Below are 9,653 nucleotides of genomic sequence, written 5' to 3'. Positions count from 1 at the left end.
TGGGATCCAAAACAGGTAGGAAATGGAGCCGGTAACGGCTCCTCCATCGGAGCTTCACGAAGACGGACAGGGCGACGGGCACCTCCCTCTGCACGTTACCAGTAGCCTGTGCTCAACACTATGCTGAGAATGACCATTCACGTCACTGTTCCTGGGTCCCAGCTACACCTGTGTCCAGGGCCCTGCTGAATCTCAGGGTCAGACAAAAAGAAGACTTGGGAGCCCACAGGCAGGAGGCAGTGAACCCCTGGAGTCCAGCCTGGGAAGTGGGTGCTGGCGCCTGCCTAGCTGCGTGCAAGCGCCCACAGCTGGGACCAGGGGTGGCAGAGAAGGGGTCTCTGGAACCAGGACGGAGCTGCTTGACCACAGTGAAGCGCCTCATGGGTTAATGACACAGGCATTCTTGGCAAACCCAGAGCAGGCAAACAAACCCACAATGCCCAAGCCCGATGCCATTGCCTGTGACAGAGCATAACCTTGGAAAGGGGACCGGAAGAATGCATTGCGAACACTGTGCCCAGCTGCAGGCTCATCGATTTGAAAATCACCCATAAAGCGCGTGAAGGTTTTCTAGAGGTCTGTCACCGAAGCTGACTCAGGAAGAACTAGAGGCCCCCACATTTCGTGGGGTAGATGGGACATCATGTTTATTTCTGATCTGCTCTGGAATCTCACCAAAACCTGAAATGACAGTGAGCACATGTAGAATGAGCACGGGAGGCCAGAGGACAGGCAGGGAGGGCAGCAGGTGGGGAAGCGAGCGTTTGGCGGTGAGAGCTAAGGAGAGGAGCCCCCGCCAGGCAGCTGTCCCCATGGGCTCCAGGACACCCCGGAAAACACAGAAACGGGCTCTGCAGTCGGGGTTCTGGAAAACACTCACATAAGGACCAGCTGCACCTGGGATCCCAGCCCCCCTCCTCTTGCAGGAGGTGACGGGTGCATTTTTCTGGATAAGGGGGACTCAGGGCTGAGGCTGGGAGACAGCGACACAGTCCTAGCTGCACCCAGTACCCCATCCCTGCCGTGAGAACACCCCAGGTGGAGAGTGGGGGCCCCTCAGTGGAGAGTGCAGATGCACCTGAGCAGAGCCTTGTGCCAGCGAGGTGCCCACTGTAGGTGAGGGGACCTGCAGGGACTGAGCCCAGCAGGGCTCCCACAGAGAAGGGGCTGCAGAAGGGGGGCAGAAGCGCGGCCCTCCGCCTGCTTCCGGGCGCACGTCTTCCCTACTGGGCAGGGGGCCCTGCCCGCTGGGGTACAGCCTCACATAGTGGTTTCTTTCCTGACCAGACCCGAACTGTGTGGGTACCTCCCTCCCCTCTGTCTTTCCCGTGTTGCTTGTCCTTGACATTTCAGCACTGGGCCAGGCCCCACACCCGCCGCCTGTGGGAGAAGCAGGAGGGGCCTCTGTCCCTGTGCACCCAGAACACGAGGAATTCAGCTCGGCCAGCAAAGTCGCCCCCATGCTGGAGCAGGACCTCCCTCACAGCACCCGTGCTTTAAACCGACCCTCAGTCATCGCTGTGGTCCCAGCGAGGCCAGGGCACCTGGGGACCTCGTCCAGCCTAACGTGGGAGGGCCCTCCCCAGAGGCCTTCTTCTGCAGGGAGCCCGTCAGGGAGGGAGCCGAGGGCCTGGGCCACACAGGGGCAGCTGTGGGCGGGGCCCGGGCCCTCTCTTCTCCACCCCTTAGGATTCTGGGTGCCCACAAGACATTCAACTCTACATACAGGACAAATGTCTTCTCAAGTAAACGACGTTTTTGGGTGCCTCTTCTCAGAAGCAAGGCTTCATTTGTCCCGCCTCTTATTCGATTGCTGTTGACAACCTCACGCAACGCCGATGCCAAACAGTGCCTGTAATTTTCAGTGATGTAGTCATCGGTCCAATGGCCACAGTACCTGCTCTTTTGTTGTCTTTGCAAACACTTCTTTGGGACACGATGTTGCTTTAGGCCGGTCCAAAGGTTATTTTGCATTTTAACATTCCGCGGTACAAGGCAGTCCCTCCGGGATGGCGGCTCCGGCTCTATTTTAAAGAGGCTCTGTTTGCAATATTTTTGTACACAGCCCATCAGCGGTGGGGGCTCCCGACAGCTGACGGATCCCCCAAAGGGCAGCCTCGCGGCGGAGGCTGTGGACCCCCAGGGCCGGCCGCCGCGGCGCCCACCAGGGGATGCTAGAGACACAAACGGAAAGCGTGGGGCGCGGCTTGCCTGTCCTGTCTGCAGGGTCAGCTGGCCGCACTGCAGGGGCGCGCGAGGCGCCCCTGACGCAGATCGCCAGGTACGACAACACGACGCGACCGCTCCCAATCACGCCTCCTTCCTGTTGACTCCCCCTCCCCCGGGAGCCACATCCTGAACTTCGGGTCTAGCATTCACTGGGTATTCTTTAAGTTGTCTGATTTTTTTCCCCCGAATTTCTGGAAGTGATTTCATAGCACGTATATTCTCTGCGGCATGAAGTTTTACTGCTCATCCCGCACCCTCCCCCCCCCCCCCCCCCCCCCGAGTGCCTCCGCTGCCCGGGCAGGGCACTCGCGAGTTCTCGTGCTGCAGGGTGCTGCTTGCTGGGACACCGGGGAGCCCGGGTCCGGGCCACGTGTGTACACGCAGCACGACGGACACCGTGCCCCCGGCACTGCTTGAGCCCGGTCACACTCCCACCAGCGTGTCAAAGTATCGAGGGATATAAAATGGTGTTGACTTGTGGTCCCAACTTGCGTTTTCTTGATTATGAATGACGTGCAAAATCTCTCCATGTTTTTATTTGGAAAAACCGTTCCCTCTTCTATAAAATATCTACTGTGCATTTACTTCTTCTCGTGGGGTTTCTGTCTCTCATTGTTGTAGGAATGCATTTTTCAGTTTTATGTGTTATAACAATTTTTTTCCACTTTTGGGCCACCTTTGCATGGTATTTGTGGTATTTTTTGGATAAACACTTCACAATTACCACCTTTTATTTTGAGGTTAGCACTTTTTTGGGTTTAAAAAACTTCTTCCTACCCCAGAAATATCAGAACAATCGTTGGCCGCTTTACAATTTTACCTTTCACATTCACACCTGAAACCACTGTGCAACCATTCTTCCTATGGTCGAAGGGTGAAGTTCATTTTCCCCCTTTGGATATGACTTGTCCCAGGGCCCATAGGGAGGCTCAAGGGCCTCAGACAGGGCCACGCGCCACCCGCAGCACCTGCCCCGCCTGTGACGAGATCAGCACAGGGACTGCAGCAGCACACGCCGGTGACGTCCAAGCACGTGGTCCTTTTCCTAGTAACTCGCTTTTATCATACTTTCAAAGACATTGGCCCTTAACAGATTAGAAGACAACAAAAAACATAAATGAAACTAACTCTTTACTCCAGAGAGTCTGAGAAGCACCTGCCTGGCTTAGGCCCGTCTCCGTGAATGCTCAGCTGATGCCTGACACACTGCGGGCTCTGTCACAGTAGGGCTGTTCGGACGTCCTTCTTGATTGTAAAAACATTTGTTTGTTTGTTCACTCTCTTCAGGGTGCACAGCATCCTGTTGAAATCATCCAGATTTCTTCCTGTAGGTCTACCACTTTTTATACATTTTGAGCCCTTTTTATGGGATGCACTGAAGTTGGTTCGGTAATGCACCACAGGAGGCCCAGGCTGCAGGGTTGCTCATGCACACCCGTAACCGTCTGAAGGGGACGTGCATCGCTGCAGAGCGCGCTTGACCCCTGTGCTCCTTAGAGGGTGGACGAGGGGTTTGAGGCAGGCTCAGCTCGTGGGCAGCACTCCGGACCCTGTGCTTCTCTTGGGGCCGTAGCTAGAGGCTGGGCTGATGCAGGCGCATGGCACTGTTAGCTTACACAAGGGACCACCGGGCGGAGGACAAGTCCTGCTGCCTGCCCGTGGCCGAGTGGATGTGCAGGGTGCTGGTGGCAATGTCACCATAAGACACCACGGTGAGGAGGAAGCTGACCAGCAGCAAACGTCCCCAGAAGGTGTCCCGCCCAACCGCGGCTCCCCCCACCAGACGTCACAGGACAGGGGACGAGTCTGACGGCGGCTGCGTGCACAGACGCGCTGACGGGGGCAGGGCGCGGCCAGGCTAGCCCTCGGCACACCGCAGTGCGAGGATGGCGGACAGTCACGTGGCGGGCACAGACTGCGACCCTGAGCGGCAGCATCTCGGACCCCAGAAACCACGTCTGGCAGGGGAGCTGGATCGTGCAGCCCTGCTGGAGCCGCCGCCACCCTGGCCACCGGCAGCCGGAGGACAGGTGTGCTCATGTCTACGGCGGCCAGGCTGCTGGGAGAAACGGCACCCGCAGGGGTGTGGAGGGCTGGGTGCAGCTGGTGGCCGTGATGACAAGACCATGTCCCACAAGCACCTCAGGAAAGGACTGGGGAGCAGCAAAGGGGAGACCCAGCCCAGCACCCTCTGAGGAACGGCGGGCACAGAGCCCCGCGGCCAGGTGGTCCGTGGCCACTGCGCGGGTGAGCCCCTCAGGTCCCTGGGACACAGTCCGGCCTGGCAGGGGAAGCCACGGGTGGGTGCGACGGCCTCCGGCGATGCTTGCTGCTGACAGCGCACGATCAAGATGCCAGCGAAGGGCCCCGCGCCCAAGGACACAGCCAGAGAATGAACGCTGCGTGCCGGACTTCATGGGCACTCCGAGCCCTGCAGACCCCTGCGATGCCGCCTCCCTGCAGGCCACCATCACCGCCGGTGACGCAGGAGGTGCAGCGCGGCCTCCCCTCACTCCGCCCTTGCACACGGCCTGCACGTCAGGAGACCTGGAAGCTGACTAGCATCGAGTCTCTCAGCCCGTCACAGGGTGGGAGTCCCTGCCAGCCAGGCTCAGCACCCCAGGTTCCCAGAGGAGAGCCCAACGGCTGGGGCTGGGCCCGAACTTAGATGGAGCTTTCCCTGTGGGGGCTGCAAGGCGGGCACTTGGGGGAGAACAGGGTCCCAGGGGGAGCGAATGGCTGAGGGCACCACGGGCCTCGGGCCCTGCGAGGAATGTCCCCGGCCGTCTGGGTCAGCTGTGGATTGGCCTGGCCCAGACTCTAAGTTGAGAGCTGCCCAAGCCCGCCTGGCCACCCCAGGCCGCCCCCTGGAAGAGCAGGCCTCTGGCGGAGTGGGGCCATCAGCCTGGCTCCTGGTTCTAACCACGGCCTCTGCTCCGGGCTCAGCGGGAGGCTCGTACCCTTGGTGGAGTCAGGCTGTGCCAGGGGCTGGAGTTCATGGAAGAAGGGCACAGGCTGAGCTCAGCGCACCCCGCGACCCCAGCCGACCCCCTCCCAGGCCCCGGCCAGCACAGCAACCCTCTGTTCGCGCACCCTCCCAGGCCTAGCGGCTGTGGGCTCCCTGCTGGGCCAGACTTCTCGGAAGAAGCTGACCTACTTAGAGACCAAACCGCAGGCTGGTTCCTCCCTCTGATGGGTCACAGATGAGCAGGTGCACAGAGGCCCTGAGGGACGCTACCAGCTCCAACGCAAGCGGTAAAAGGCCAGCAAAGCACTTTTGGCATCATTTTTTACATAGTAAAATAGGTCAGGGAAAAAGTGAATCTGTCTTTTCAGAAACATCAAAAAGAAAATGAGGATCTAACTGGGTGCACAGAGAGAAACCCATAGAACGACGGCCAAGTGATTTTGACAAAGCAAACAAGTCAATTCACCGGGGCCAAGAACAACCTTTTCAACAATTTGTGTTGGGACGGCTGGACATCTACATGCCTCACACCACGTACAAGAATTAACTGAAAAGGCTCAAAGACCTAAGAAGCGAAACTATAAGACACTTAGAGGAAAACGTGGGGGGACGTCCCCCTGACGCGGGCTCGGCGACGGATTTTCAGACACGACACCCACAGTGCTGGGAACCAAAGAAAACAGATTAGCTGCACCTCAAAATTTGAAACTTTATATGTCAGAGGACACTATCAAAACCTTGAAAGACAACCCACCACACAGGAGAAAATATTTGCAAATCATACATTTGATAAGAGACCCATATCTATAATTTTAAAAATACTCTTACAACTCAATAATATGAATGATTCTATTAAATGAGTGAAGAATCTTCGTAGAAATGTCTCCCGAGACACATAAATGGCCAATTAACACATGAAAGGTGCTCAGCATCATTGTTCATCAAGGACATGCCCGTCACCACCACAGGAGGCACACTCCACGCACACCGGGATGGCTATAAACCAAGAGACAGAAAGCGGCCGCCGTCGCCAAGGACCTGGGGACCAGACCCTGGCGTGCCGAATCCGGGGGTGGGAACCCGGCAGCCACTTTCCCCGAGCATTAAACGAAGGTATTGCGTGTCCCGGAGACCCCACTCCCGGGCCTGCGCCCAAGGGAAACCGAAGCGCCGCACACCAAGACGCACCACTCACGAGAGCCAAGAGGTGGGAACAGCGACTGTCCACAGCTCTGGGCCGATGACAGGCGGCGTGCCAACCGGGACACGCGAGGCCCGCACGCGGGCCCGGCCGACGCTCCAGAGACGCGGCGGCGCGTCGCGCAGAGTGGGAAAAGCCAGTCACGGCTCGCTCGCGAGTGTTGACTGACTCTGTTCCGGAAACATCCAGAGCGCGCCCACGCACACGCCCTCCCCCCAGACACTGTGTGGGAGGCTGACCCAGGCAGCCCTATCTTCTCTCCCTGGGCCCCATCACCTCCCACTGGCCCCCCGTGGAGTGCGAAGGTCAACGCAGCCGGCCCTTCGTCCATGGCCCTTCCGATGGGTGCGCAGGCCGTCGTGAGTGACAGGAGAGCAGGCCCAGCTCTGTGACCACAGACACCGCCCCTGAAGACCTCCCTTAAGGACCTCCCCGAAACACTCGCTTTGTGGTTATAAATCGCCCTGCACCCGAAGGCGCGAGGGCGGCCACTGCTGCCGGCTTGCAGCTGCCACAGACGCACGCACAGGAAGTGCCGCTCGAACTTGCCATAACCTCAGCCTCCATGTGCCCGGGAGTCAGGACTCTCATCATAACGAACCGAACTCTGGGGACGCGCATACGCAGTAGACGAAGGCTTATACGAAAGCCAACTGTCAATCAAAATGACCTCACGTGCCAGTCACGGGCACCACCCTGAGGCTCTCGCGCCACGGCCCTCCTTGCTGTAACCCGGCCCCACCTTGGGGACTCTATCTTCTGTATTTTTACCCCCCTGATTCCACAGGGCTACAGCCTTCCCTGGCACGGCCCAACTCCTCCTAAAAATGCACTTTCAACAAATGTTGCTTTTTCTAAATCTCGCTGACCTGTAATTCTTCATTGAGTTGGCGGGGAAGAATCGAGGACCCTGTCCATGCGGCTGGGGCGATGCCGGACCGTATGTCACCCCATGCGGAGGCACCTCCGTCAGACCCTCCTCCATCCCTCTGGGTTGGCTGGCTGCTCCTGCTCAGAGCCCAGCACCTGCCTCGCTGGACAGACTCCAACACTTTGGAGTAAGTTTTCAGTAAGTTTTTTGAACTAGAGAAAATATTAGCAGGAGAACCCCCCATGAGCATGTGCAGCGCGAAACCGCAGCCTTGAGCATGGCGTCCGTCCTGCATGACAGGCTCCGTGGGTGTGTCGGTGCTGTCACTAGCTTCTCACTTGGGTGGACGGCACCCACTTGCTGGCCTGGCAACCACGGGCTCGAGCTGCCCAAGGCCAACCCCCAGCCCCACCAGCTCTCCCTGGCCATGTAGTGAACCCTCTCCGCAGGCCTAGGTGCCCCCCGCAGTCTCTGCAAACCAACCCGAAGTACAGACACCCGGGGGACACCTCGGGACTCCCTCTGCTGTCAGACAGAACTGGCCGGGAAGAGACGTTGCCGATGTGAGTGGCCAGGACGAGCGGACAAGCCGCCTGGCTGAGGGACAGGAGTTCTCGAGGCCTGGCTGGCTGCACAGCTGGCATTCGGGACGCTGCCTCGCGCCGTGCCGTCACCACAGAAAAGTGGCGGCAGCTCGAAGTGGGGCGCTGACTTCCTTCGCTGTTGTCACTGTCCAGCAAGCTGATCTCAGAGGAAAGAGGGGGCTCCTGAACGCTGCCCGTGCGCTTCTCGACCTCCTGAAGAGCCCCCTCCAGCTGCGTGGGCTCCCCGAACCAGCGGCCCAGGTGTGATTCTCCGGAAAGAAAAATCAGATGCCATTTCATGGAACCACTTTAAAAGGGGGTGCAAGCGTTTATCAGAAGCAGGTGTTTCCTGAGCCTAGTGACATGCGGGCAGGACGGGAGCAAAGGAGGGTGCGTGTGCCCTGTACCAGCCGACTCTGCCGGCCGCCCTCGGCTGCTGGCAGTCCGCGTGAGGCGATGCCCCCGCCCCAACCGGGCCCGGCGCCTCCCCCCACCGCCTCCCCCGCAGGGAGAGGGCATTTGGCAGCCAAAAAACACCCCTCCGCTGGCCTAACCCAACCCCCGGGGAGCCAGATGCTGCGGCCTGTCCCATGGCCACCCTGCCCCAGGCTGGCATGGACAGGCCAACACACGGTGCCAAGAGGTCACCCCGTCAGCCCTGGAGTTGTGACATCCGTGAACTGCAAAGGACACAGGTCAGAAGCCCGAGCTCACAGCCCAGACGTGGTCGCTACCTTGAGAGTGGTTCCCGAGCTCGGCCGCACACCGCAGCCACGCGGGAGGCCAGGCAGTGCCCATCGTGTGTCATGACAACCGAGGATGGACCCAGGCATCCGTCAGACAGACAGCCCCGGGTGGGTGTCACTGTGCTGCCAAGGTCGAGTACCCCCCCCCCCCCGGAGACCGGTCCCCCACAGACCGGCACCAACACTCCCACGGAGTGAAACGCTTCCTCCCTTTTTAGAAAAAGTTTGCAGCATTTTATGTGTGGTTTCCTCGTTTGCTATATTTTAATCAGTTCAAGGAGTTCAAGCAAACAGACGGATTAAGTCAATAACCAGAAAGTAAGGAAATTCAGAGAAAGAAACTGCGAGCGGGGCTGGCCACTCCCGCCCCGCCCCCAGGGAGGGCAGGCCCCGCCAGGGCTCCGATGTGCTGTCTGAGGCCTGCAGGAAACCAAGGACCAGCAGGGCCCAAGGCGCGACCCTTCTTCTCTCAAGGTGCTCGGAGAGAGATGTGTCCTCAAGCCAGACACCAAGACACACTCTGCGCCAGGACACAGCAAAATGTTTTCAGCAACACACGGCCGACTGCTGGGCCAGAGCTGCCGGGCCCGACTCCACGTCGCCTGTGGTCCTAGCCTTGCTTCCTCTTTGACCCAAATTATCTGAATGCACGCTTTTCAATCTCCAGCTACTGAATTATAAACGTTATCCCTTTGTTACTAATTCTAAAGTTTTGACTTATGAAGGACATGACTAGAAAGGGTCTACTTCTTAGACTTACTGAGGTTTCCTTGGTGGGATTGCAAACTGGTGCAGCCACTATGGAAAACATATGAAGATTCCTCTAAAAATTTTAAAAAGAGCTACCATGTGACCCAGCAAGCTCACCTCTAGGTATGATCCAAGAAAACAACAACACTAACTGTAAATGGTACGTGCGTCCACGTCCACTGCAGCACTGCTCACAACGGCCAAGACACAACGCCCTAGGTGTCCGTCCGAGGAGGAGTAGATAAAGAGAACGTGGTGGACATGCAATGGAATACTACTCGGCCGTACAAACAGAAGGAAATCT

This window comes from Rousettus aegyptiacus, unplaced genomic scaffold (genome assembly GCF_014176215.1).
Source record: "Rousettus aegyptiacus isolate mRouAeg1 unplaced genomic scaffold, mRouAeg1.p scaffold_m13_p_6, whole genome shotgun sequence".
NCBI classification, from domain to species: Eukaryota; Metazoa; Chordata; class Mammalia; order Chiroptera; family Pteropodidae; genus Rousettus; species Rousettus aegyptiacus.
The sequence above is the reverse complement of the archived record's forward strand: the minus strand, read 5'-3'. Positions refer to the sequence as shown.